Below are 27,529 nucleotides of genomic sequence, written 5' to 3'. Positions count from 1 at the left end.
TAAATGTCTACATGTATCACCTTGCATGGGCATCAAATCCTGTTCTACTCTTAAATTTAAGTGAGATTTGCTGAGGTTCAAAGCTGCAGTGGGATGACTCATTCCTCCACCAAGCAGAAATACCACTATTTTGTGGTGTCAGTACAGTGATGTAGTTGAAGAGGATACATGACAGAGCAGGAGGCAGGATCTATTGCTCACACTTCAAGATGTAAATCAGTCAAAGATAACTTCAGGTAAGAAAGAAACCTCTTCTCTGTGTATTTAATGCCTAGCTATAAATTTATGAGGACTCTAACTCTCTCTCATACAGCAATACTGTCTAATGTGTTTTTCCTATCTACAAATGGGCATTTATTGGTTTCCTCTGACCACAGTACACACATTCACCATCCTCATCACATGTGAGGACTTCCCTGTCCTAAGATTTTTGCAAGCATGGATTCATTTTAAAGGTTTCCAGAGGATGACAGAGCTGTGAGAACAGTTCTACTATATGGTACCCCAAGCTACCACAGAGCAGTGTTTTTTGGAATCCCAAGTTATAGATTATTTCTTAAGAAAAACATTTTTTTTCCCGTCTCCTCACAGGCCATTATCATAATTAATGTGATGAGGACTAATTTATAGTTAGAGCTGAGTTCAGGTCACTTCACTTCCTATGTAGTGCAACTGCCTTAAAAAAAAATCCTGCTTATTTTTTAGGCTTTGAAGGAATGCTGTTCTAGAGGCCATGTAAACTATTTGCAAAAGCATATAGTGTTTCTTGAAAGGATCTGCTGTTTTAAGAGGGTGAGAAACTTTAGAAACCTCTAATTATAGCAGTACAAATTACCAGTACTTTTATATGGTACTGTACTAAAATGTTTTGTATTGGTTCACTCTCAAGGCAAGATAACAACCTCATGTGAAACTGGGCTTTTACATCAATTTACATCTGATATGGCTCCACTGCAGCCTTGATAAGGAGGAATTCACCCCTCCTGCTTCCAGACACTCAGTAAAACCTACCCTAGTAAGCAGAGGAAAGGCCAAATATCAGTCATCCTTAATGCCCTGCTGTTGTTCCTGCAGGTAGCTTGTAAAGAGAATACAAAGGCAATTTAATTTCAGTGTCTTGTAACAACTTTATAATAAGCTATCTGCTTCTGCAATAATTTAGTGTTTTAATTCTATTACTGTGTTGAGATATAAAAATCTTGCAGGGTTATTTCTCTTCACATTTAGTATTTAGTTCTGCCAGGGCTGAAGGAACAGGGCAGGGGAGACACAAAAAGAATTACTGAACTAAAACCCATTGTCTGGCCTGGACTGTGTGTCCTGAGGTGGGGAACTGGTGCAGCCACTATTTCTGAGCTCCTGTGCAAGACATGGAGCTAGACTCAAAGCCAAGGCAAGGCTGGTTAAAACTCAGGGGTTGGGGTGATGTTTTCCTTTTTTTTTTTTTTTTTCTGTGGTATTGGCTTTAACTGTGAAACACAGTGAGAAACAGGTTCTCTGGCAAAAACATTGAGTTTCACAAATTCACATCCCTATAACACCAAGATGCCTGATGTCCACCATAAGCACTAGGTTTGGAGCTTGAAATATTGAGGCATGATTAATGTCTACTCACAGGTACAAGGCACCAGCAAATGCAGATCAAAGTGAGTTTAATATTAGGCACGATGCATGGTAGAAAAAATAACTTCCTACTATGTGTGGAAATTCCTACAGCATAAAGTGAAACAGTGATGTGAGCACTTGGTAGCAGGCTCTGGGAATGGGCTTTATGGTTCTGCAGCTGTAGCTTGGTAAGATGCAGCACTGTAGTTAGGTCCCTCAGGGTGTGATGGGAGCAGGACGGCACTGTGCCAAGGATTAATGTACTGTTTGTTTTCTCAGCATATGGTTTTCTTGTGGATATCTGAGTCCTCATGCTCCTCCCAGTTTATCTGTGGGTAGAGTCGACAAGCGTGCAGTCTGGAGTGATGTGGCTCCTCCTGAAAGGCTTCATCCCTTCTGGGATGCAGCAGGATTTCTGAAAGCTGCTGAACTCTCCTGCTGTTTATCCACAATCCATAAACTGTGAATTCATGATGGGGTGTTTGCTCACAGCATAGTAGAGCTGTAGGGAGAAAGTTAGTAATGAAAGAACGTGCCGTGCTACTTAGTGCATTAGTACAGTAGATTTAAACAACAACAAAAACTAAGAAAGGATTCAGCTCGGACTGTAGGATTTACTAATGAACATATTGGTTGATCTCCAAATGCCTCATACCTGACTTACGTTATTTTTGCCCACCTGCTTCTTGCATGTTGAACTCAAACATTCAGAAATAAAAGCAAAATTTAATGAATTGGCAAGCCCTGGCAACACACTGCTTCTTTGGCTAATGTAGGTGTCTTCTGAAAGTGTAAAGATGAGGGGGGCAAGGCCTAAGCAAATACGTGGAGTTATTCAGTACCTGTTAATAAAGTTGGGAAAGTCTCTGCTGACTGACTGCACAAGATGTTTCCTTTGGAAACTCTTTTTGGAGAAATTAAAAGATTGTATTAAAGATAGCTTATTTGTAACTGTGCAGTAAAAATATCCAAAACTTGCTCAACTCTTTAGTTGATGGAACTTGTGCATGTGCAAAGCACTTGCTCATGGGGCCGAGTGGCTTGCCTATACTGGAGATGGCGCAAGCACATCAGAACTTGGGAATTGTTCCCTGTGTCAATGGTTTCCCCTCCAAGAGCACAGGCCCTTCCAACAGGACCAGGTTTTGTTTGTGGATGGACTGGGGGGCACGAAGGTGCAAGTGCTACCAGGTCACAGAGCTGCTGAGTATTGTGGTAAGAAGCTTAAGGAAGAAAAGATAATGAGATTAGGGTGTTTGAAGTCAGGCTTCTCTGAGGCTGTGAGAGACAGGGCTCACAAGTGAACATCAAGGAGGGGAGAGCTGTAAGAGCTCCTTCCCCTTCAGGCCTGGGGTTCAGCGGCTCTTCCTGCTGCCTTGCGTGCAGCCTGGTGGGTCTGGGCTGGGCCCTGTCTGGCAGTGCCTGCATCCAACCTCGGGCTGTCAAAGGCTGGTGGGATTCAAGGGGGAATCCAGCACAGCCAGTCAAAAGATTCCTACCAACTGTAGGAGCACACTGTTAATTAGTCTACTGCTCTCATTTGGGTCCATTTTGTTCTGGTCTTTCCTCGTTCAATTCCTGTTTACTATAGGCCGTATTAGTAGGACTGTGAGCACAATTGTAGGAGGCTGTAATAAACCTGGGGCTCCAGGGTATGTTTTTGCAACAGAGGCAATAATAAATGCTTATTTTCTTTCCAAGTAGCTCATTTGGGCTTATGGCTGTTGGAGAGATGGTGGATGGGACAGGAAGGGCCCTGCTTCACAGCAGGGCAGGCCCCGGATGGCTGGGGGGAGGAGACAGCTGCTCAGCTGGGCCATGGCTCTGGCACCAGGCCCTTCTGCTTCTTCCCTAATTCCCCGTGTGCACACCAGATGCCTTCTCCCCTCTGACATAAGCTGTTTATCAAGTTTTTGGAGCTTTCTTTTCAAGTTGGTTGCTGTTTGGTCCCTGAGTGTGGGGGTATTTCAGAGGAGCCTGCTGCCTCAGCGCACAGCTCCATCACCACAGGCTGGTCTGGGAGCAGAGCTCGCAGCAGCAGGAGGCCAAGGGTCGCTATATTAGAGCTGAATGTGATAATGCATTTGGCTGGCAGGCTATTGTGATTTCCATATAAATGTGGAGAATTGCATCAGGCTGGGCATATTTCGGGCATGTGAAATAATAATGGTGAAGTTACTTTTATGTGATAGTGTGTTTTGATTTAGCTGTTTAACACATAGAATTCTTGCTATACTAATGTTGGAACAAAATATTTTCATTGTAATTAAGGACTGTCAATAATACATGTACGGGTCCTTGGATTTACATACTAGCAAGCTAGGTCTTCAGACCCTGAGTACATAACACATCAGATTTTTAAAATATCTTCTATTGCAAACTACTATGAATCTGCTGTAAGGTATAAAGGTTCCATAACTTTTCTAATATATCCTTGAATTGGCCCACAGTTATATATTATGCCACTAAAATGACCATTGTCAAAAGTGATTTTGTTGGTGAGAGCATGCAGTTTGAGCCTGTGCTTTTTGTTTCAGTTCCTGAACTCTTTTTGCTCTTGGTGATTGCATAGACACCATCCAGGCTTTATTTCTGGCAAGCTTTATGATAAAGATGATAAACTTCTGATTTTTCTTTAAAAATTCTTACATTTGGTCATGTGTTATTCATGAGTATGGAGTGACATCCCAGAAGATGGCATATGTACCATCTTACCATGTTCTTATTATAAATGAGAAAAGCGTGTAGATCATTGGTTGCTGCGCACAGACAAATGAACTACAACTCAGAAGGAAAACTCACAAGCTGTTGTGACTGTTCCTTCATAACAGTATGGCTGGGATGGCAGGAGGCACTCAGGCCTCTGCTGACCCCATCAGAGGAGGTGCCAGGCCATCCATGCACAGCACATGCCCTGGGCAGTGCTCTTGTTGCAGCCATGCATACTTACATTTGTACTGAGAAAACAGCTGGTGATAACTTGCAGGGAATGCAAAGGAAGTCATGCTTGTCAATATGTTTGCTATCTGGTGTGTAAAGCAGTACCTTTCCTGGCTGACCATGGTGGCAGGACACACCTGCCAAGGCAGTGCTCAGCCTTAAATGATTTCCCACTAATGGTTCTTATCTCATACTAGTGTATTTTATTATCCTGTAAGTGCTTTTCCTCTGTATCAGAAGCAGCTGACTTTCCATAGATAGCACTGATGTGGGTAATGCATCTGCAGATGGGAGGTGCCCATGCACTGAATGTCAAGCAATCATTCCCCCTACAGTGAAATGAAAGATGCAGCTTCATTGGGATGCCGTTCTGTATGCTTGTCCCTATGTAGAAGAGCTGTCAAGGCAAGATTTATAGCTAGTGGGAAGTTTGCTGAAAATAAGCAAATCTCACTCTACCCTCTGTTTCCAGAGCATAAAGACTTCCAGGTTATGTTCACTTTTAGGAATATCAGCAAACGGCTTCCAAAATGAAATATGCTCCCAAGGCTCCAGAGCTGCAGAATTGAGCTTGCTGCCAGCTTCCTTGCTTTTCAAACTTTTAATTTCATCAGTCCTGGTTCAGTTTATGGTTTTCTATAAGCCAAAAGTCATACCCACAGCATACCATTTTTCTTATCGCTAAAATTCTTTCCCTACTAGCTTTTCCCAAGAAGACACTGCTGCTGTTGTGACTGCTAAATACACAGAATAGCCATAGAGTTGAAATATGACTCATGGTGTGTTAACCTACTGATACAGTGAGCCTAAAAGGGAAGGAAAGAAAGATGATAGTTTTAATAGTGTTTTCAAATTGTTTGAAGCTGAAGAATGCAAGCAACACACAATTATAAATACATTAAAACTGGCTTTAATCAGAAAGCTACCTGCAACAAGGGAATCCAAACTTTATAACAAACTTTTGCTATCACCTTTTCTGCTTCCTTCTGCCCAACTCTTTATTACTGAATTTGCAGTAGTTGGGGTATCTGTAATGGTTTAACAACCTTGATGGTTTCTAATTTAAACTGAAATTCAGCTTGTGCTATAGGAAAATGTTTTTCTCTTGTGGGACTTACAAAAAGATTTTTTTTTTTAAGAATATGAAAGCACTTCATTTTCTTGTAAAGAACAAAAAGGGAGATACAGAATGGTGAAAGGACGCACTGAATTCCCAGTGCAAGTCCTGCTAGCATTAGCACCTGCCTTTATCACAGCATCGCTGTCGCAGACAATGAGACCCTGCCTCTAAGCAGTGAAGGGAGTTCTTGTTAGTTTTCAGAGTAAGGATTCTTTTATTAAAAAAAAAATTCTGCACATGTAAAAATATCATATAGTGTGCCTAGTCCTCTGCTCATTACCTGCGTATGTTTTTTGTAGCTACCAGCCACTTGTCTCCTGGATTTTTTTCCTAGGGATGTTTCAATGGCTCTTTTTCATTTGCAGTGTTTCACTGGACAAAACTTACATTCAGTGGCTTCTTTCATCATTTCTAACTCCGTAAGTCCCACTAGAAACGTATGTGAGAATCATTAGAGGGATTATCCAGGACTATTCAGACAGAAGGATAAATCACACTAGGTCTCTTCCAGTTTTCAGCTCTATCAGCATCCTTCCCTTGGCTCCTTGTTAAGGGAGATGGGCAGGCCTGGTGTTCTTGGCACCGTTCTACCGCTCTGGCTTATCTTTCCTAAAGTCTTCTTGAATCACTACTTGTCTTGCAAATAATAGAATTGCTTATATGAAAGGGTATATTTTCACATGAATACACCTACATTTGGACTGCTCAAAAATGGTTCTGTGGCATTTTACACACTTGCTTTTTTGGTCAGAAGTTCAGGATGTTCCATTTTTAAATCTGCTTTCCAGCTAAAATATAAATGCTTCTTGTTGGTATCCTTGAAAACCTATATGCTTTTAAAGATGTGAATGATTAATGCTTCTGCTCTGCTTGACTATGAACCATTATATGATGCCCTGGCTTTTCTTGCTAAATCTCTGTGGCTGTAGTAAATAAGGATTTTGAGTGAGAGGGTAGGAGAAAGGGTAGAACATGATCTTCTGATTAGTTGCCTTTCTGATGGAATAATATTCCTGCAAGGACATGTTTCTGTTTGCATTTATTCCTGCCTTTCAAACTTTGACAAAGTACAAACCTATCACCTGCAGGCTTCTGTAAGGAATTGCAAACAAAAATCGTGAGTGATGCAACAGAGCAAGCTGTCGAAATGTAGGTTTCAATACAATCCTAAAGTAGCTTTACTATTTCTTCTCAAATTGGCTAAAACACTTTGGCTGTATCCAAAAACTAGGTAATGCACTGGGAAACGCATTTGTTCCCTTCTTGTGTCCAATAACATTTAAAGAACTCCTGAACTTCTGTGGTCTCCTCTTCCATGGTGCAGGGAGGTTCCTACCATAGGGATCCAAATCCTGTGCATCCCTGGCACTTACTCTCTTCCAGCCATTTTCAGGGCACGTGGTAATGTGATGTTTTAAAGTGAACAGACAATTTCTCTTGTAAGAATCTCTGGTAGACTTTCCAGAGTAACGGAGGTCATGAAGGACTGCAGTGAAGCCTACCAACAGGTATCTCTGTGTCACAAGATCACAGTATGTTGAAAAGAAAATGCATTGCTGCTCCTTGCCACAGTCATGACATAGCGTATGATCAGCTGTCAGTAATTGGTAACTGTTCTCTTCATAAAATCTGAAATGCAAAAATTTGATATTAACTCTGTATGTCGTTTCTTACTTTCTATACCTTATCTTGCAAGTGTATTATATCCAGATGGACTGTCTTTTTATAGTAGTGTTTTTCCCCTCTCATTAGAGTTCAGTTCTTTATGATTTTACAGAACACTGCATAAGAAATATAATTGCTATAGGTATGTTTAAAAGTCATTTATGCACTTAAAATGTTTTATAGACAGCCTAGGTAATAAATTATTGATTGGTTAATCAAACTCTTTTTTGTTGTTGTTGTTCAGTTACTAACTGATAAATCATTGTTCCTTCAATAACAGACATTCTGGAAATGAGTTGTTAAAGATAACTGGCCATTCTGACATTTTCTTTTCCTAATAAACTGAAAACTGTGTTTTCAGTCACGTTCATCTATTTCTAGTGTGTGTTTTCTCCCCACTTCCAGTCTTTTTTTTTGTAGACTAAACCTAGTAGGGTGCCTACCTTTACTCAAAAATGTTTTACATGAGTGGAGTAATCATGTTTTTTAGGGTGTGTCTGTTTTGAAACCACAGACACTGGTCAGAGAGTGACCACCAGTTATTTTGTTTTAAGCTGTTACATGGTGCTTAGCATATGTTTCTCTTAGTGACCTTACTGAGTTCCCATGTCATTTTCTTGATGTGCTAACCCCTGTGGCTTATTTCAGCTAAACAGAAGGGATCCCATTTCCTCAGACTTCTATATTTTGTTCAGCTGTATAAAGATTAAAAATCTGGCAGTTTTCTTCCTTCTTGATTCAGACTTTTTTTTCTTGAAGTCTGAAATGTCAATTTGCTTCACGTGTACTCCTAAAAACCTGGCCAAGCAGCTGGATTTGAAACTCTGGAGCTTGTCTTGTGTCGATGGAAAGTCCGAGAAAAGCTTGTATGCTTCTAGTGCTACTCTGGGGACTAATTGCACAGAGTAATTACTGAACCCTCCTCTCTCACAGTGGTTGTTTTATAAATAATTCCCTGATTTAAGAGTTGATCACATAGACGCTTCCTTAAACAACTGTGCAGAGCGAATAATTTTCTAAAAGTCTCTATTTCTGTGACATGCCCCAGAAAGCAGAACCTGTGGGCTGGTGTCCAGCAGCTGAGGAGCAGCATCCCACGGGAGAGGCGGGCTGGCCCCATGCACCATCCCATGGAGCACTGCCGTCTTGTTGACAGTGTGTTTTGAATGCAGTTTGGGTGAAGGGGATCTCATCCCTATTAAAGCACAAATTGTGGAGTGACACACCATTGCAGAGCTCTGCACAGCAAGCCTTCAATCTGCAGGTTCACCCTGGATGAATGGGGGAAGCTGGGTTTCCAAAGGAAGGTGACAGAGCTAAAGAGATGTGTGCGTGGCTCCATTAAGAATCCTTGCCTCAGGTTTTTTCTTGTCAGAAATTCAAAAGGATAAAGCAATCTGTTGGCTGTAAAGGGAACTACGTAGGTAACTGCACAGATGTGGGGGAATGAGAATTTAAAACAGGCAATGTCCAATGGTTGCGTAAATGATAGAGTACGGATTGTGTTTTGCTAAATATATTAGCAAGATAGATGAAGCAGGCTTGACAGTGTTGTTAAAACCAACAATGGAGCAGTTGTACGGTGCAATCAATATCTCTTCTCGCTGCAGTTCCCTATGTCAGCTGAAGAAAATGTTTTAATAGAAATTCAGTACGTCTCTGAGGTAGTGGAGGTACTTTGTATTTCTTACGGTAACAAATGTAGTTTTCTCTTTGAAAGTATGTGTCAGGTGAATTTTTGCTTCTCTGTAGGAAATGGAAAGCTGACTGTAATAATGGGAAAACCAGAGGGGTGGTAGGGCAGTTGTAAGTGAATCGGACACTAACTGCAGCTGATTCTCAGGGTGGCTGCCTGCAGGCTGTGAAAACGGGTGTGTGTGTGAGCAAGCTGGAAATGGCAGTGGCTGGGGTGCAGTAAGTGAGGCGTGGTGTTAGAACCTGCCCACGATGATTTGTAATCTATCTACCTCCGACTATAGAGGGCAGAACTATTCTTGATCAGGGTTCTGAAAGCTAAGACATCTTGTTTGTAAGTGAGTATGTTCTAGCAAGCTGCGTTTCAATATAGAGGTGGAAGGCAGGACTTCTGATAGCTCTAACTAATGGTAGTTGTGACCATGATCTACTCACAAAAGAACAGGACCCTCTCCCCAGCCCAAAACTTAATATGGCTTTATTTAACCTCTAACTTTTGCATTTACTTTTACTTCAAAGCACTTTCTAAAATGATCTGAAAGGCCAAATTAATTAATGAAAGCTCGAAGTGGCTCTGTGTAGAAATAGCATGCCCTTGCTTGCAGACAGAGCTTTGTTTCACCACACCAGACAGCACTGCCCGTCAGCTCCTCGCATCGGGCAGGCGATCCTGTCTCCAGAGAGCTCTGCAGGAGAAGTTGAGGCTTTTTCTTGAAGCTGCATTGATCCAACGGTGCCAAGCACATGAGAGAAATGATGGCAAATTCCTTCCCCAGACAGAACAATGCCATTTACTACAAGATGTGATCTTCAGAAATCAATCAATTTTATACTTTTCAGTAAATTCATGCTGCTTCAAATTAAATTGGAAAAGCTGACTGGCATGAAAGTAATTCTTCTAAGTAAATTTCTGCCTAGATCCCTGCGATAATATCAATGTAGATTTCATGAATATGTTTCATTAAAAGGATTTTCATTAGGAACGAGTGTCAAAATTTGCTAATGTGTCAGACTCTGAGGACAGCCTTAATTGCATGTGCAGCATTTGTAGATCTATCCTTTTTTTCCTCTTTCTCTACCTCTATTAATAAGCATTTCTAAACTGCCTCTTAGTGTAATAGTCTGGCACGCTTTACAAATTACGAAAACAATTTTGTTTTCTGTTTGTTCAGTCCCTTAATCTTCTTTTTCATTACTTCTAAGCATATTATTCTCCTGCTTTTTATAATAAGAGTGGTGAAGATGAAAGTCCTAGTCACAGATGGTATCTAGATTTTTGGACCTCAGCCACAGGATCTGCTGTGGTTTTGTTGTGCCACACAGCATTTTTTGAGTATTTTTACCTCTTTTTTTAAATCCTGGTTGCTGGTGGTCACCTGGCTGCCCCATGGCTGTATAAAACCCAGCCTGAGCTGTCACACCCTCTAGTATGCCATATTGTAACTCTTCTTCAGACAAACATGCCACAAGAAGAGTATGTGTCTAGATCCCCATGCTGGAAGGACTCCCAGATTTTGTGGAAGGCACCTTTCCTGCAAGGAATCACAGACTTTGAAAGTGCTTGGTGGGTAAATCTACTTAAGAGGAGGATCACATTGATGTTTAGTAGCTGCTGTAAACATTGGTGACAGAAATGGTTGATTTGCCTTGAGTGTCTTCCTGAGTTATGTTACACTTTGTATGCTGATGGGTCACAGCCACTCTGACCCTAAAAAGAAGGGTCTCTGAGGCAGCAAGAGAAAGGAAAATGTGAAATTGAGGAAGTTTGAAAGTTCTTCTGGTGATGAAGAGAATTCTGAGAGAACCTGGCCTAGGGTTAATGAATGTATTTCTTGCCTTTAGGCTGCTGCTTATTCTGGTCTTTGGCTCAAAACCGTGCGCTAATGAACTAGTAAATATTCCAAGAAAAACCTTGGGTTTTGATGATTCTTTTCCATTTTCTCTTTACTGCCTAGTGCAGTCATTCGGTGTTTATTTTTCTGAACTTCATGAGCTTGTTTGCCAGACATGATCTTAACTAAGTTGTTGCCACTGAAAATGTTTATCTCCTGCTTAATAGCTATGGGCTAGGGAAGTCTAAGAGGGAATTAAGAACTAGTTACGGAGGGTTTGTTTTCTTTTAAGGAAAAAAAAAGGTAAAACTAGTTTAATTACATTTCTGGAATCACTTGTGCAGCTGTAACAGGTTGCTTTGTGGTGAAAAGAAAGGTATAAATAGGGGTTCTGTTCTTGTGGCCTAGGTAGCCCAAAAATTCAGTTGCCATCCCTAGGAGTGTTAGAACATCTTCAGCTCTCCTAGGTCTTGGTGCTGCTCTTTGCAGGTCGCTGTCTTTAGTTTTCAGTCAGTGATGAGCACAGGCTGTGTTAATGCTTGCTGTCCTATGTTACCTAAAATAAGACTGTATTGTATCAAAAATAGAATTGAAGCCTGAATTACAGGTTTTTGAAAATAGGATCTGCAGAGGAGTGAAGAAGATAAATTTATATCCAAGAAGATATTTTTAAAGCTACTCTTCCTGTCACTTTCTTCGAAAAAGCAAAACATTTACCAGGTTTCCTTTAATCATTTTGATTGAGAATAAATGAGTAACATGAGCACAAGTCATGTATGTCTGAAAACAGACAAGAAATATCTCCTTAAATTAAAAGAAGGAAAACACACTTTATAAATAGAGGCTTGATGCAGGATATACTGTAATTTGCTTGTATTCATGTCCCATTTCATTGCGGAACAGTTTCTTAAAAAAAAAAAGGCAACTTTTGGTTCTCAGTTCTGAATAAACATCAATATTTGAGAAATGAAGTTAGAAAAAAGTTTCAATGTGTAACTGAAACCTTGGACACACATCTCTAATGCATGAATGCTTTATCTGGAGTGAGGTTTGGTTGCCTGATAAATAGTGTTTTATGAACTAAAATATCATTTAACGCTTCATCCCGTGGAATGCAACGCATGCTAACACGAGCCCTAAATATTTTTCTTTATCAACTATTTTGCTGGACATTTTTTTCTTTTGTTCCTGCTTCTATGCAAACCTCCTAAGGTATTTACCATTGCTTAACATTTCCCATTTTTATTTGGAAATGTAAATGTCTCAGGAATTATTCTGATAATTCTTTTGCATTTTCTTTTGGTTTCTTATCTTGTTTTCTTTAACAGGAATCTGAATTTGTGATTTCTGAAATGTTCTGCTTTTACTTCTGCAGCATTTCTATTTCACTTTTAGTTTCAACTTAATTTTGCCCTTCCTCATTTTCTGACCAAAGGAGTCAGTATTTAAGATCAAAGTAGATAAATGAGACTAACCCTTCATTTCTTCCTGTTTTCATGGTACGCTACTATGGTAAAACTACAGAGTAGTGCTGCTTACAAATTTAACTTTCTGTCCGTGGTGATCACAATGATGGCTTTAGACTTTGACTCAAGTAGACCAGTATTAGGACACTTTTTATACCGAGATGTGAGACCTAGTTAAGTTTTGATTGAGGCTTTGATAGAAAGGTAACATAAAAATGAGAAATAAAAAGAGAAGTCTACAAGGTACGACTGAGGAATATTACTTCTGCTTAGCATTGGTTATTGAAGATGAGCCCTGTTTCACTTTACGTAAGAATCCTTTACTGCTCTTTTATGGATCAGACTTAGGAGCAATAGTGAATTTCAGTGCCACAATAAGGCGTTTAGATTGAAACTGAATGTTTACCTACACTTTAATTACACAAAACAGTTGTAATTAAATGCATTTCAAACAGTAGGCAAACAATGAAATAAATTCCTCCTTATAGTAACATTAAATAAATAGACAACATTCTTCTGTTTTCTCAGGGCCAGATAACAATGAACCAATTATTCTTTACGGCTTTCCAAGAGAGCTTCTCATCATACAGAGAGGCTTAACATCTGGATCAATGCTTGCATGGTTTATAATGAAGTCCTTTAGCTCTTAGAAATTATTGAAAAAGCATCTCCTGTGGAAAACAAAGATTAGTTTAGCTGGATGCCATGCTGAGCAACGGATGTTTTTCTTGGCTGGCTCACCACAAAACTGCTTCCATTCTCCGTATCAAGTAAGGATCTGCAGGCTTTAGTCCAGTAAACAAATATTATTTTCTTGTAATTCAGTATGCACTTGTAGCTTGTTGGTTGTCTTTAAGAATGGGTGAATTAGGCCAAACTCTGGCTGTTGTAATTGCACCGCTTCCATATAGAAGACATAAATGTTCTCCTGGAGAAATCCCCCCATATGTATGACACAGAAGTAACTAAGAAATCCTACATCTGTCCTGGAAACCCCCCATGCATTAAGATTTGCGGTGTAAGGGGTTAAGCTGTGTGAGGGCTGTTGGCAAAGCACCAAAAGCATGTGCCTAAGTGCAAAGAACAGCAGTAAAGGCTGCCCTAGGGCACCGACCCACAGCATTTTTCCAAATTACTGATGGCAATGCACTCATCCCAAAATTGAAGAGAGGGGGGGAAAGTGTAAATTGAAAAGTTTGAGATGTTTTTGTGTGTTTCTCCCTTTGCTCCCTGCACTGCTCCTGGCAGAAGGCAGTTTGTGTGGTCAGCATCAGTGAAGCTGAGCTCCTGACACAGCCCCCAGAGTGCTGCATGCAGGAGGGGCCACAGCAGCATTTGCTGCATGCATCAGGCATGCAGTGACTTGGACAGTGCCTTCTGTTTTTCAAAAAATGTACCTAATACAGCTCCACACAACCTTGTCAAATCATCTCGCAAACCTGGAAGAGCAACTTCTTGTTCCTCAGTAGAAAGCATGTGAGCAGCCTGACAATCTCAGATTTTATTCCCAAATCACTTCAGTTTGCTCAAGACTTTGGCAAGTCTTGGTGCTTTTGTCTACCCAGTGGCTGGCCACAGAGGCATCTATACAAGGGCTTTCTGTGCTGTTGAGAGTGCTTGCTCCAACAATGGTAAGGCTCAATAAATCTGTCTGTGGATAACTGTGCTTTTATTTGAAAGGCTAAATGATATGAGAAAAGCAATCAATGCAGTGTATTGTTCTGGGACGGCGAATCAATGCATGCTTAAATATGTCCCATTCTGGGACATATATGCTGGCTTATCCCATTAAATATACCGCAAGTGCTAAGCAAAGAAATCCTCGTTTTCCCTCTGAATATGAGGAAGAGTTCTATGTCTGATTTTTTTTTTTTTTGTAACGCTCTCATTTTAAATTAATACATGCAAGTGGAGGTGCACTGAAACAGTGACATTGGCTCATGGCTTCCTAGCAGTTATACCCGCACTGAGCAGTATGGCTCTGTGCTTCCTGATGGAGTTGCTGGGGAAGTGAAGTTTCAACTGGCAGGCTTATTTTTACTTGACATTACTATGGTTCTTGGCTAAAGAGGAAGTTCATTAAAAAGAGGAAAAAAAACTAGGATATGAGGAGTTGTAGCTGTGTTTTTATGCTGGCATCCTGGCATTAATCTAGTCTTGCCATTGATTACAGGAAAAAGATTTCAGTCTGTGTTTATAAACAAAAGCATTGATGTAATAGAATTGTTTCAGTGTTTATGAATTCATATGTTGAGTGCAGCTGGGAAGTGATGGAAGAACAATATTTAGAAAGAAGCACCTGAGATGGTGTGCTTAAGTTGGTAAATCATTGGAATAAATACAGGAGCTCCGGAGAAAAAATACTGTGCTAGTAAAACATTAAGGTGTGATTATTATCTACAGAAATATAAATGCTTTTGACGGGCAAGTATGTGGAGACAGATGTGCATACGAAGACAAAAGCATCTACCTTGTATAGATGAGCAGGTCTAGAAGTGTTGGGAGGGGTGGGAAGTACAGGTGGTAAATGAAATATTCCACCTTAGGTTTGGTGTCCATTCTATTACTTCGTTTCTGTTCAGTGCTTTATAAGAATAGCTCTGAGGCTATGGCATGACTATGGTTTTTGTTAATTAGCCAAATTGACAAGGTGCCCTGGTTTGAGTTAGGATAGAGTTAATTTTCACAGAAGAGATATTGACTACTTAAGACATGAATTAGGATTTGCAGTGCAAATACAGTTTGTATTACCTGTACTGTAATATTAAGTGTATGTGTCAAAATTCTGTCTTTTTACATTTAGGGTGTAACTGAACTCAATACAAATCTCTCTGTGTAAGGAAACCTAATCAGTTAAAAGATGTGGAAAAAAAAATGAAAGAGGATGAAGTTGCAGAAACAGAAAAACAAAGGATCTATCACAATTAATAATCCAAATGTTTTTTTCTCTCTCAAACTACAAGGCCAGTCAATCTTTCAAATTACCTTTTTCTATTTTTTAGAGTTAGTCCTGTAGCAAGTATCTAAATGAAACTTGTTAATATTTCATGGACTGCACATCTTCTAATCTGTTTTTATTTCATTTTTATGAAAATTACTCTTCAAATTAGTTTCCTCCACTAAGGAAGACCCATATCTTCTGCATTATATTTTTTAAATTATCTTGCTTTATGAACAGCTATGACTAGAGAAAATTCCAGCTTGGATTTCCAAAACAGCTAGTGTGACATACCTGGCACCTAAATGATGCTCCATATCCCTCAAAAAAGCATCTGTGATGGTCTCTTGAGATGTTCTCAATGAGCGACTTGAAGATGATGATGACTTCAGTTTTGTTTTGCTTTCTCCAAATTAGCTCAATTCTGCAGGAATAGTGGTTGCAAATGGTTCAGATATTAATTGCCACAGTGCCTTCCTCTCCTTCCCCCTGCCTTTCCTGACCTTTCTCCAGAGCTGGTGTTCTCAGGAAAACAAGGGGAATGGTTTCCTTTCATGGGGAAACTTGAGAAATGAGGCACGTGACACGGATTCATGGTGGGAAGTGGTGGAGACTAAAACACCTTTACTAAGCATTTGTACAGAGTTCTGCTGCAAGCTCTATCCCTGCAATATTTTGACATCTAGCCATGGAGTCAGGCTATGGAAGCCAGCACAAGACTCTCCACACCTGGCAGCTTTTTATTACCATTTGTTTTAAGGCTGGCCATTGATCAATGATAGGGCTCAGGAAAGCAGATAAGGCTCCTCTGATTTCACACTGTCGGAAGCCTTATTGTAAGGGAACTGGAGATAGCCACGATGGCTGTGATAGCTCAGATAGACTGAGAAACCAGGCAAACCTCCAAACTGCAAGCATGCACTTATCATGAACTACTTGACAATCTTACTGATAACAGCTTAAAAAAAAAGTGAGCACTAATCAAACAGATTAGTCAAGTGACAATACTGAGCCTCCGGTGCTGTATTTCTGTCTCTAGCGGCTTCAGTCTTTGGTATTTCCCAGCCTCCAAGGTCAAGGCAGCCAGTCTTGAGACTCCTTTGCGAAAAGCCAGGAGCAAGGTGGGAGTTGTCTGTCCTCCCCAGGCTGTGCTGTCTGTTGCTGGTGCTTGTATACCCTTTCCTGTTGGTCATCCCTGTCTGGTGTAAGGACTCGGTACCTCTTCACGGGGCTCAGAGCCCATCTGTCCAGGTAGCCCAAGTGGTGTGAGTCCTCCCTTCTGTGTCCAGCTGAGCGTAGCCTGCCGGATCCTGGTTGTCTAACCGCTTCTAAGCACTGCGGATTGGAAGAGCTATCAGAATAAAACACCTCTTTTTATGCATCCATGCCAAACGATACGGAGCATTTCACTTTTTACCCTAATTTTAGCAGCCGTGTGGTGTGCCTGGGGTGCAGGACAAGCAGGGTGTGTTTCACAGGGATTCGTGCTGTCAGTCTCAAAGGAGCCTCCAGTTTCTAGTCCTGATTATGTCCATCAAACAGGGAAGCTTGTACACATGCAGTTTGCAACCTAAATTACCCGAAGGAATGAAATCTGGAGCAAGAGTGAACCCTTGCACAGACCTGAGAGCTGCTCATGTAAGGGTAGGAGTATCAAGGCATGGGAAACAACATGGGGAGCTGAAGGTGAAGGTGGGTACCCCTGAAGCTGACACGCTCTCTAACAACGCTGACTGTAGCTGCTTTCAGCAGCTTTTGTCATGTTTTGTCCAAATATATTTTTCTCTGAGAGAAACCTTTATACCTTTTCTAACACACATCAGTAGGTGTTTTATTAGTCTTATCTCCCCTTGATTGAGACAGTGCTTTCCCCTGATTAGTCTTGCTCCTTCTGGTTCACTTAAATGCTTCATTTCCCACACTGTGGTTCTGAATTATTTGAATTTTTTGTGTGCTCTTGCAAAATCAGAGACTTTCAGATCAGGCATTCAGTTCCATCCAGGAGCTGGAAATATTCTGAATCTATTTGACAACTTTTAGTACTTTTTCTTTTCTCAAGAACTTAGAAATACAGAGCTCTGTGAAAATGACTGAAAAGCTCTCCTTATGTAAAGCTGGTAGAGCTTTGCTGCACATTCAGATCATATTTGGAGTACAGATTAACATGAAGATGAGGTTTTCTTATTCTTCATCCCTCCTGCTCTTCCCTGCTTCCCTGTAATGGATTTTGATTTATTTGATGATGGGACCAGATTCTTCTCAACTGTATCTCCATCAGGAACCTCCACACGTTTTTCACTGAGGAAGGGGAGGGAATGGTAAGATTTGCATTATGTTTATTTGTGATTTTACTTACATTACAACTGAGATTTGAGTTCCTGCAAGAAGATTACTGTGCTTTTTTCTACATACAGGTCCATAAACCAATGAGAATACATAAATATGTATAAATGTACAGATAAGAATTATATAATGAGTTATGTTAGCTGGATCAGAAGTAGCTGGAGGCAACACAAATTATTTTTTGTGTAAGAATATAAATGAGGCGAATTTTCGTTGCTGAGACAGTTTCTACTATGCATTTTTGTCATTGTGTCCTTCTTGTCAGGAGAAAAAAGCTGCCAAGAATTTCAACACACCCTGTATTCATTAGTAGTTGGTAAGGAATCCCTGATTCTACCAAGTGCCTGCGAAACCCTCACAATCTCTGTATATATTTGTCTATTTTAATACTCTTCAGATAGCTATCCTAGGTCAAATACGCATTCATCACACATCTGTCTTTACTTGTTGGCAAACTGAACTAATAATATACGTGCTAGTCTGTTGTACTGAAGTTTGGATGTGTGCAAGTTTGTACGTGTATTTCCCATTAAAAGGGGAAAAACACTTAAGCTTACAATAGCTCTTTCTAGTTAGCTTACTTATTTTTATTCTGCATGTATTTCATTACTAACAACCTTTTATCAATGTTGCCATGGAAATAGAGAATGCCAATTCCTGCAGCCATGCCAAAACACATTTTCTATCCTAGCTACTTGCCCTGCTGCAAACAACGCTTGCTAGGTATTGCTGAACAGTTCAGATCGGCTCCATTATTTGACCTGTTCATTTTTGTGTGCATTATCCTCGTCTTTGAGCACACATTGCGCATACATTCGTAGAAGTTGCTCTTGGGAAAGTAAGCTGAATTCTAAAGGCAAAAGCATCAATAAATCTCTAGAGGGGGAGGGAAATAATTCTTGAATTTAAAGAAAAGCAAGATGGGGGCCTAAAACTACTCTTGCACACTGAGCAGTTCTTTTCTCTTTGAAAAATTTTTCTTACTAATCCATAAGCTACATTTCTCCAAGCTGATACATGTATGTTTTAGCGGAGCTCAGTAATCATTAGGCATAAAGTGTGTGCTGAAATACTTCTTAATGTTTCTCCCGAGAGCTCAGGCTATCCAACAGAACTTAAAGCAATGCAGCTCTATCAGCTACAACCATCTAGAACCTCGCTAAGTCTCTTTATCATATCGTTACAATTTATTTAATTTTGAAATTGTAATTAACTGGGAGAAGGGGGAGGGAATTCTAGAACCATTTAATAACTACATTTGCAATGCAGAGATTAGTTAGAAAATTAACTCTTTAAAATATCAGTTTTCCTTAATTCATAGAGGACACCTCAATGAATCTTGTGAGTTTGGAAACTGTAATTAAAACAATATTCTTAATGTACTAGTTGAATCCAGTTAAAAATCACCATGTTTCTACTGTTTCAATATATTATCAGCTATGGCAAATGTCCTAGCACTGGAGCTCACCAGGTTAGCTTGTTGATGTAGCAGAAACTAGAAAACAACACAATTTAGTCTTCTACAGCAGTATTGACTCTGTGCTCCTGCTCCTGCTTTACGGTACTGTATAATTGGAAAGAGAAAAGCAAGTCAGATGCGCAGCAGAAAAAAGTACAGATTTTTGTGTAGCTATCCTCTTGATTTATTTAACCCCCCAACACACGTTATGATCATGAATAGGAAGAGCAAAGAATAAGGAAGGAAGAAATTGTTATTGAAATGGAAGATTCTGAATCTATCTTCTGGCATTTTTGAATCGGAGGATTGATTTTTATAATGTACTTGGTGTTTTCCTCTAGTCAGTGTTTTCAGGATTGCTTACCTATCTTTTAATCACTTATCTCCTTAAAGACTGCTTAGCTCAAAAATGATCTTTAATACAGAGTATTTTGGTGTTAGATAGACCTTTTGCTTCCTTGTATGGTACATGCTGTAATAGCAACAGTATCTAAGAGTGGAGCGTTAGCATGATATAGGTGGTAAATAACTGGTTTGGCTTTTATAATGAACTTCAACTGACAAGTTTCTCCAAGAGAACTAAATCCTGCGTCTTTACATTAACAGTGTAAGACTCAATTTGTAATAGCACCATCTGGAGCCACAGTGATGCTACAGCCTCTAAATCTGCACCACACGTTTGAGCATGCAACCCATGTACTTCATTATTCAGTTGCAGGGCTGTAGTAGTTACCTACATTATGTCCAGATTTCTGTACAGAGTTTGCGTATGAAAAACTGTCCCTAATGTCTTTTCTTACTTCTACCTCTGAACTTCATGTACATCTCCGAGTACTAACCTTGTTAAAAACTACCCATCCTACAAAAAAAATCTTGTTGTGACAGTTCATCTTTAAACGTTATGACTTGGGGGCTTCAGATCTTTTCAATTGTTCAAACCATTCTTGCTCTGCAGTGCGTGGCTGCCTGTCTATGCAGCCTGCAGATGCCTGCTTCATTCAGCCCTGGCACTGGTGCTGTTGACCTTTTTCCCACTGCAAACAAAGATTTCTCATAAGTATAGTGTGAAGGTAGGCAAAGCCAGCAATCTGCATGATAACCATCCTCCAGCTGGGGTACACAGGCACTGCTTCTAGAGTCAGGATATTTCAGCTGTGGTTTCTCTCCCCACTTGAAAATACTTTGGTTAAAGTTGCCTGTTTTATAAAAAAAAAAAAAAAAAAAAAAAAATCCCACTCCTCAGTACATGTATTAGTATTAAAACTTCCTCTTTATTCATACTGTTGCTTCATAGGTCCTCCACTAAATTAAATGGGCAACTCAACCCAAAGTTTCAACTGAAAGCAAAACTCTTGATGCTCATGAAACTGCAGTAAGATTGCTTTAAAGCACATTGCTATTATTTCTCATATACTAGGCATGGCTTCATCATTTGCAAAATATTTTGAAAAATGCATATCAGTAATCCAGGATTTAAGATGTATATTGTAGATTTGACTGCCTTCATAGTGTCAATTATAGAATTGTTGGTATCAGCACAGTTCAGTACGTGCGCATTCGCACATGTACAGCTTTACACAGAAATCTGCTCTCCCCTGGCAGTGACGGTGTTGCCTTTAAAACAGCAGAAGGGCTGGAGATCTAGCACCACTTGCGCTCTTTGTCCACATGGTGACGGCTGGTGTACCATGCTTGTCTCTGAACTCTGCTCCTAAGAACGGGGCTGACTGGAGGTCTCTGTATCACTAATTTCTTGATTAATCTCACTTCACCACACTGTGTCAACTGCAGGTAGCCATTGCCTGCTGAAAGCAGCCCATCTTCAGGTTTTTCGCTCCTCTGCAGTTTGCAGTGAGTAACTCTGGCTCTCCCTCCTCCCCCTTGGGGCATTTATTGTCATTTTCCTCTCCCGTGTATCTGTGGAGCGCTGTATTCTTTTACTTCATTGACCTCCCACCAGATTTGGAGAAATGCACAGTGATGGGTCTCCACAGCTCTGCTCTTGCAGAATAACACCAGATCGCTCTGCTTGGAAAATCCCTCTGCGCTCTTCCAGGAAATGTCGGCGTGCAAGCAGCGGGCTGTATGAATGGATGATAAACTCTGGTGCATCTAGGGAGGGGGAAAGTGTTAATTGCTTTGTCTACAGAAATGGACCACAGGGATTAGGATGCCTCACTTTTTTGTTGTTGTTGTTTCCACACCATTGCCAATTTTTAATCTCTATCTTTAGTGCTGTCTGTGAAGTGTTATCCTCTTGAAAGAGTGTGCATTTACTGGAATAATCACACTTTCTCTTCCCCTCTGTCAGCTATTAATAGTGATAAATTTTAATTGCATATGTAAATAAAAACACTGTGTACTCATTAGTTTAAATATGTTTTTCATTAGGCAAATGAAATGCTCATTGCATATGATGCAAAGCTAAAAGTAGAAGAATGTTAACAGCATCGAGCAGTTTGGAAAGTATATTGACTCTTGATTTATTTATTATTAATGATAAAAATAAACCTTGTTCTTAGGAATTGTTATGGAAAATGTTTTCAGTACTAGCATCCAGATTCTGGAACTGGAAAAGCCGACTTAGAGAGACAGAAGCATAGGTATGGTGTCAAGGCCAATGCATTTAAAACTTTTACTAAAGAGAGATGGCAAATGTTTGTTACTATTTATAGCGTTGGTTATTTGGGAGATGGTAACTGCAAAGTGAGGTAGATGTTTTCAGTTTCTATATAGGAAAATGCTGCTGATATCTCCCAAGTTTTGATAACTTGAAACATATTAACCCTGTATTACATTGCTTCTTTATCATTAATTTTCAAACTCTTTGAACCCAACACTCCAAATACACTTTTTGCTATTTTTAGGGGCTATGCAATTATAGTCAAGATGATATAATTTTTCAGTTCAGTAATCCATACTTTCAAGGTTGGAGTATATTTATCTACCCACTAGGTCATAATTTGCTTCCTTTCTATCACCAATGTACCCAGGATTTTGTAACTAGTTACTTGTAAGCTGTCTCCATCTCTTTCCACTGTTCTGCTCACTGGAAAATGATAAAAATCTTACTGGAGGCATTTAATAAATCAGTAGCATTTTATACAAAAGCCTGGCTTCTTAACAATTCAGTCTTGCTGGAAAGATGCTCTGTAGGTGTGACTTTCTAAAGTTACGGTTCAAAACAGATTAACAGTGATCTGTTTTGGCACTGGAGAAGATTGCACTGCCAGTGCAGTTATCCTCTAAGGTCAGTTGTTTGTCGTTATGATGTGTATCAAAATATCCAAACATAATCAAACAATGTTTCCTGATTAATATGAGGTTATAAAATTTCCCTCCAAAGCTTACAACAACAAATATGCTTTATGTCAATTACTTCCATAAGAGAGCTAAGATAAAGGCCATTTTTATTTTATAAAGATGAGCTTAACTATCTTTGTCTTGACTATACTTCCTCAGTTCAAATTCCATCAAATTTTTATATCAGAGCACAGCTAAATATTTATGTTGAAGATGAACTGAAAAAAAAAAATGAAAAGGCTGGCTAGAGGGCGGTCTCAGAATTAACACAAAGCCAAAGCCTCAGCAGGAAACCTTAAAAAAAAAAAAAAAAAAAAAAAAAGTAATATACCAGTCTTCTAGTTTCTTCATTTGCCAAACTAAAATTTTGCTTGCAGGATCCATTGCTACAAAAATAATGGCAAATAGTTACCATCTTGTATGAAGAGCTATTGCACTTGACAATGTTGAAAACAAATTCATGGGTTGTAGGCGAGAGGGACTGCTATGATAACAAATTGGACTTCACACGTAAGAGATACCATAGGGTTTCAGCTGCCACTGGCCTGATTAAGTTCATGGATTCTGGCTGCAAGCAAAACCTTGAGGAACAGATTCAATCTGTCCCTGGTTGAAAGAGTTCAAGAAACAAAGAATCTCTTGCATGTTTGGCATCTTCTTGAAGCAAATATCCGAGGTGCTCTCAAACTCCTGTTTTCTCTGGTCTGCTATGTTACAGACAGTATACAGTATAGTGCATAAGTAATGTTCCCTGGGTGTTCATGCTTATGTGAGGTTAGTGATCTATTGCAATGCTAGCTCATCGGGATCCATGCCCCAGTGGACCCGTGTTCCCCTTTTTTTTCCAAAGAACTTGAGTATAACAGCCCCACATGTCCATTGTATACAGACCGCAGTGAGTCACAAAGCAAGCACATCCTGACCTTCATTCTTGCTTTAAATATTGTCTTTACTATTCAGAACAGTTCTTGTTCATCTATAATCCATGTGGCAGTCCTCCAGAGTTGTCAGTATTCACAAAAAGTGGTTAGCTTTTATAAGTGATTGCGCTGAGCTCCAGACTGACTTCTTTGATTCTCATCCATCATCAGATCCTCTTTAGTGATTTCTCATGAGGTTCCCCTCCCTCTTGCCACAGAATGTTTCTATGCAGGAGGAGATGTGTTTCAAAGATGCATTAAGTCTTGTACGTTGGTTTCTGTACATGCTGAGACAACTTGCTGTAGCATTTGACAGCTCCTTCAGATTCTTCAAGAAGTTTATGGCAGAGGTGAGAAATAGGAGGGTATATAATGCTTTAATCTATAGTAGGATCTACAATATTTAAATTGTAGATACACCCAGACTTGGAACGATTAAATTTAACATCTTATACAGCTAGATAAGGAAACACCATTTCTGCATAACTCATCTAGAACTAGCTCTAGAACTAGCATATCTAATTTTATCTACACAAATTTCTTGTCTGATGAAACTTGGCTCTGTAGGAAATGGTAACGTGTCCAGGAGACAACTGATATCAACTTGTTCCCTCTGCCTTTTTTCCTTTAATTTTTGTGCTTTTCAGTTCTGCTGTAACAGTGAAACTATTGACTGACTTCTCTCATAGTGCTGATTTGCTGAGATCTTGAGTACTACGGGGATTTCTGGATTTGAATGGGATGAACAGTGGAGACCTCCATTCATCTGCGTATGCTAGAGATCTGGATGGCCATTTGAGTCCTTTCTGGACTACTTTATCCAAACTGCAGATCCTTCTAAACCTAAATGTTACGGAACAGTCCATTTTGTACAATGTGCAACATCAAAAGAAATATGCTTTTCAAGTACAGTCAGCTTTCCAAAATCAAATTTGCAACGAGGCAATTGGAGTGCTTTATAATAGGGAGAGTTAGAAACATAATTATAAGCTGCAGTAGACACTAAGAAATGGAGAGGGTGAGAGAGGTCTGTGATGCATACATTTGCATAACTGATAACTATCAGTTATTTAAAAAAAAAGCCACTGTCACGAACTCTAGTACATTAGACAATAAGGCTGACAATGAGAGAAGGTAAAACAGTAATGTCCTCAGAAGGCACTACTTGAAAGGCTACAAAGTGGCTCTTAGGTGAGCTATGCAAAATGTAAAGTCTACATTAATTTTGAAAATGAATTGCCTTTTGGCAAAAATGATAGTGACTCTGTTTTGCTTTTTTTTTTTTTTTTTTTTATGTTTTCCAAGACTCCCGGTTACAATGTAAGTGTCCCACAAAGTGGTCTGACTGATTTTTGCCTCTGTTGCAGGATAAATCAAACAATTTCAGGGTAATTTGCCTGCCTCCATTTTTCTCTTAAAGCAAGTGATTATCTGTCATGTAACTGTTAGTATAAATCTCAGGTGATGAGGGGTCATTCACCAATAAATATAGAGAGTTGTGGGAAGTGAAACAGGAAAAAAGTAGGTTTCTGTGTGCAGACTGTTCCCTTAGCACAGTCCAAGACAAGCAACCAGAGAAATGATGTGATTTAGGATTTTGTGTTACGTAGTTAAAAACAGTATCTTACCACATGTTCTACTGATTTGCATCACTTTTGACTTAAATTATCTCTGTTTTAACACCCCATATTGGCAGCAGTTGTGGTTCAAGTCCCAGTATAATCAGTCTACCGTGAAACATTTATTTATATGGGTAACTGAGGAGCATGAAAATCGGAATGGTGGACTAAGTTGGGAGCATCCACTGCAGAGACCATTAATAATAATAATAAAATCAAATGAGGCCTCTTCCGCGTTCCTGTGCTTCTCCCCTTCATTTGACAGATAAAGGGATTTGTCATGAAAATCAACGTGCAAGGCAGAATTCCCCAGAGGGGGAATCAATCCCAATGCTTTGAGGTCAATGTCCTTCATGTTTTGGGAGCTTCTGTTGCCTTGGAGGAAGCCTATCCATATGGACATAAAATCTGCCTTCCTGGGTGAGCCTGTTATCTATTTAGCCCAATATATGTATGATTGCTAGGCGTGTGAATATAATTCTACGTCTGTAAAAATACAAACAACAAATTACCGAGCAACTTGTGCAAAATGCATGGTGATCTGTTGTCAGTTTTATGAACTCAATCTCAATTTGTTTTGAGCTCCATCTGGGATGAGCCCAGCAGATACATGTAAGCCATGATTCAAAGCATACAGAATATCACACGTGGATTGTTGTAATGAATTTTTGAAGAGGCACTCTATGCTTTGCTTAACTGGGAGTGTACTGTGGTGCTGGTGAGATCTGGCAAACCACTGAAGTGCTTTGCTGTGCCCTTGTGTTCAGGTCTTGGCAAATTCAAGCAACGCAGTGGCTCTAACAGCCTTTTCTAGTGCTGTTGAAATACAGGTTCATACAAAATGCAATGCAACTATGTCCCCACAACCACTGAAGGGTTGCAATTTGGTATTTTATCTTCTCATTGCATAATTTTACAATGGATATTTTTACTTTGGAGGTAAAGGAGCTCCCCAAAGCACCTATAGTTTGGGGGGGGGGGGGGGGGGGGGTTGGAGAAGAAATGCAAACAGCAAAAGTAAAATATCTCACTACAGCTGCAGAGGGTAGAGGTGACACATGAGGTGGGACAGAGTAAGTAGCAAATGGAGAAGGACTTGACTCCTTCACATCTAGCTCCAGTTATTAACTTATGAACACAATGCAATCATATACCGTGACTGGTGATGTGACTGCAAATGAAGACAAGTTATGACAATAAGCATGTACGCAGCACATCATTTCTGGTGCATTTCATTGTATTTAAGTGTAAAATCTGATGTAAGGCTGATCTCAAATTGCAGAATGGCTGTTCAACATATTGAAAATCCTAGATGCTGGAAGACAGATTGCAAAATGGCCTCTTAAGATACACAGATTTAAGTATCAAGACAAATATTTACTATAGGGAACTCTGTTTAAGAGAGCACGTCCAGGTAGTGCCGTGCAAAAACAAACTTCTCCGCTGTCAGTGCCATGATTTCTCCCACCTGGACTTTGATGCAGCAGAACTCTTAAGCAGCTGGTTATGTTTATTCCTAGCTGTGAATTTTTAACATTTGGTTATCCTTTGAGTTCTGAGATCGATCATTATTGTTAATAGTGTTTTAAACACTAGATTACTAGGGTCTTCCTCCAAGGTCCACAGACCTTAGCAGGAAAAGTTGTGGATCGCTTTGAGTGATTCTAAACTACGTATATCACATTAAATGATGGCTGGGCATTTTTACTTGAAGTTATAGTTGGCAATCCAGTACTTCCCAATAATGCATTCCTACTTAGGAAAGCATTTAAGTGTGTTTATAATTCCTGCTGAACTTGATAATCTTGGAGCATATGTTTGAACTGATGCATTTTGGATAGGGAGGGATATACAGTACAGATCTGATGAATGTCTTTTTGAGTCTGTGCCCAAAGCATTTCATGAATCGTGAATGCTTCTATTTCCTCTGGATTGCTTCATTTTCTATATAGGTTGCCAAATCACACAGAGGAGAAACTTGCTAGCAAGCCTCACATATATTAGCTATTCATAATTAAAGTGCAGAAAAACCTTTGCAGTGCAGATACAGAACATCCGTTGACCAATACTGAAGCATGATGACTGCTGCAATAATGTCCCAGCTATTTCCTTAGCTCATTTTGTGGGCGGAGGCATGCTGGAATTACATTGTGTGTATGCACATAGAATGAAAACTCTCTGCTTACAAAACTTCTGTAAACCTACTTTATTAAACAATCTAGAGCTACCTTTTCACATATTAAATTACACAGCAAGTCGGGGGGGCCAGGGGGGAGGGAACAGCTTATCTGTATGCTTTTTTAAACCAGCTTGCTTCCATTTTGTTAACAAACTTCTAACTTGAACTCTCCTAAACTTAATTGTCCCAGGTAAAAATGCTTAAGGACCTGTCATACCTACAGAATAAGAAAACCGAGCTTTTATCCCTACCAATGGTGTTTTATGACATCATCTACATCAAATTACTTAATGTCCCTAGAGAGCTTCTGTTGTTAAAGTCCTCTAAAATCTGATGAGCAGGAGCTTTTAACAATGGCTTTTACACTAATTAATGCACAACAAGCCTGTCTTCGATCTACTGTTATTAAACAGAGCAAACAATCTGTGTTACGCAATTTTATCGG

The 27,529-nt window shown here is 39.7% G+C and overlaps 1 long non-coding RNA gene across 2 annotated transcripts in view; it reads left to right on the top strand.

The window, feature by feature from the left end:
• The window catches only part of LOC118169056, a 317,976-nt gene continuing 290,447 nt past the window's right edge, over positions 1–27,529 (top strand). For both annotated transcript variants that reach the window (XR_004751902.1, XR_004751903.1), the window contains exon 1: positions 1–236. This is a non-coding gene — a long non-coding RNA (uncharacterized LOC118169056). The remainder of the gene's footprint in view (positions 237–27,529) is intronic.

The sequence above is a fragment of the Oxyura jamaicensis genome, chromosome 6, assembly GCF_011077185.1.
Source record: "Oxyura jamaicensis isolate SHBP4307 breed ruddy duck chromosome 6, BPBGC_Ojam_1.0, whole genome shotgun sequence".
In the NCBI taxonomy this organism is placed as follows: Eukaryota; Metazoa; Chordata; class Aves; order Anseriformes; family Anatidae; genus Oxyura; species Oxyura jamaicensis.
Note: the sequence above shows the minus strand (reverse complement) of the source record. Positions and strands in the feature narration are given on the sequence as shown.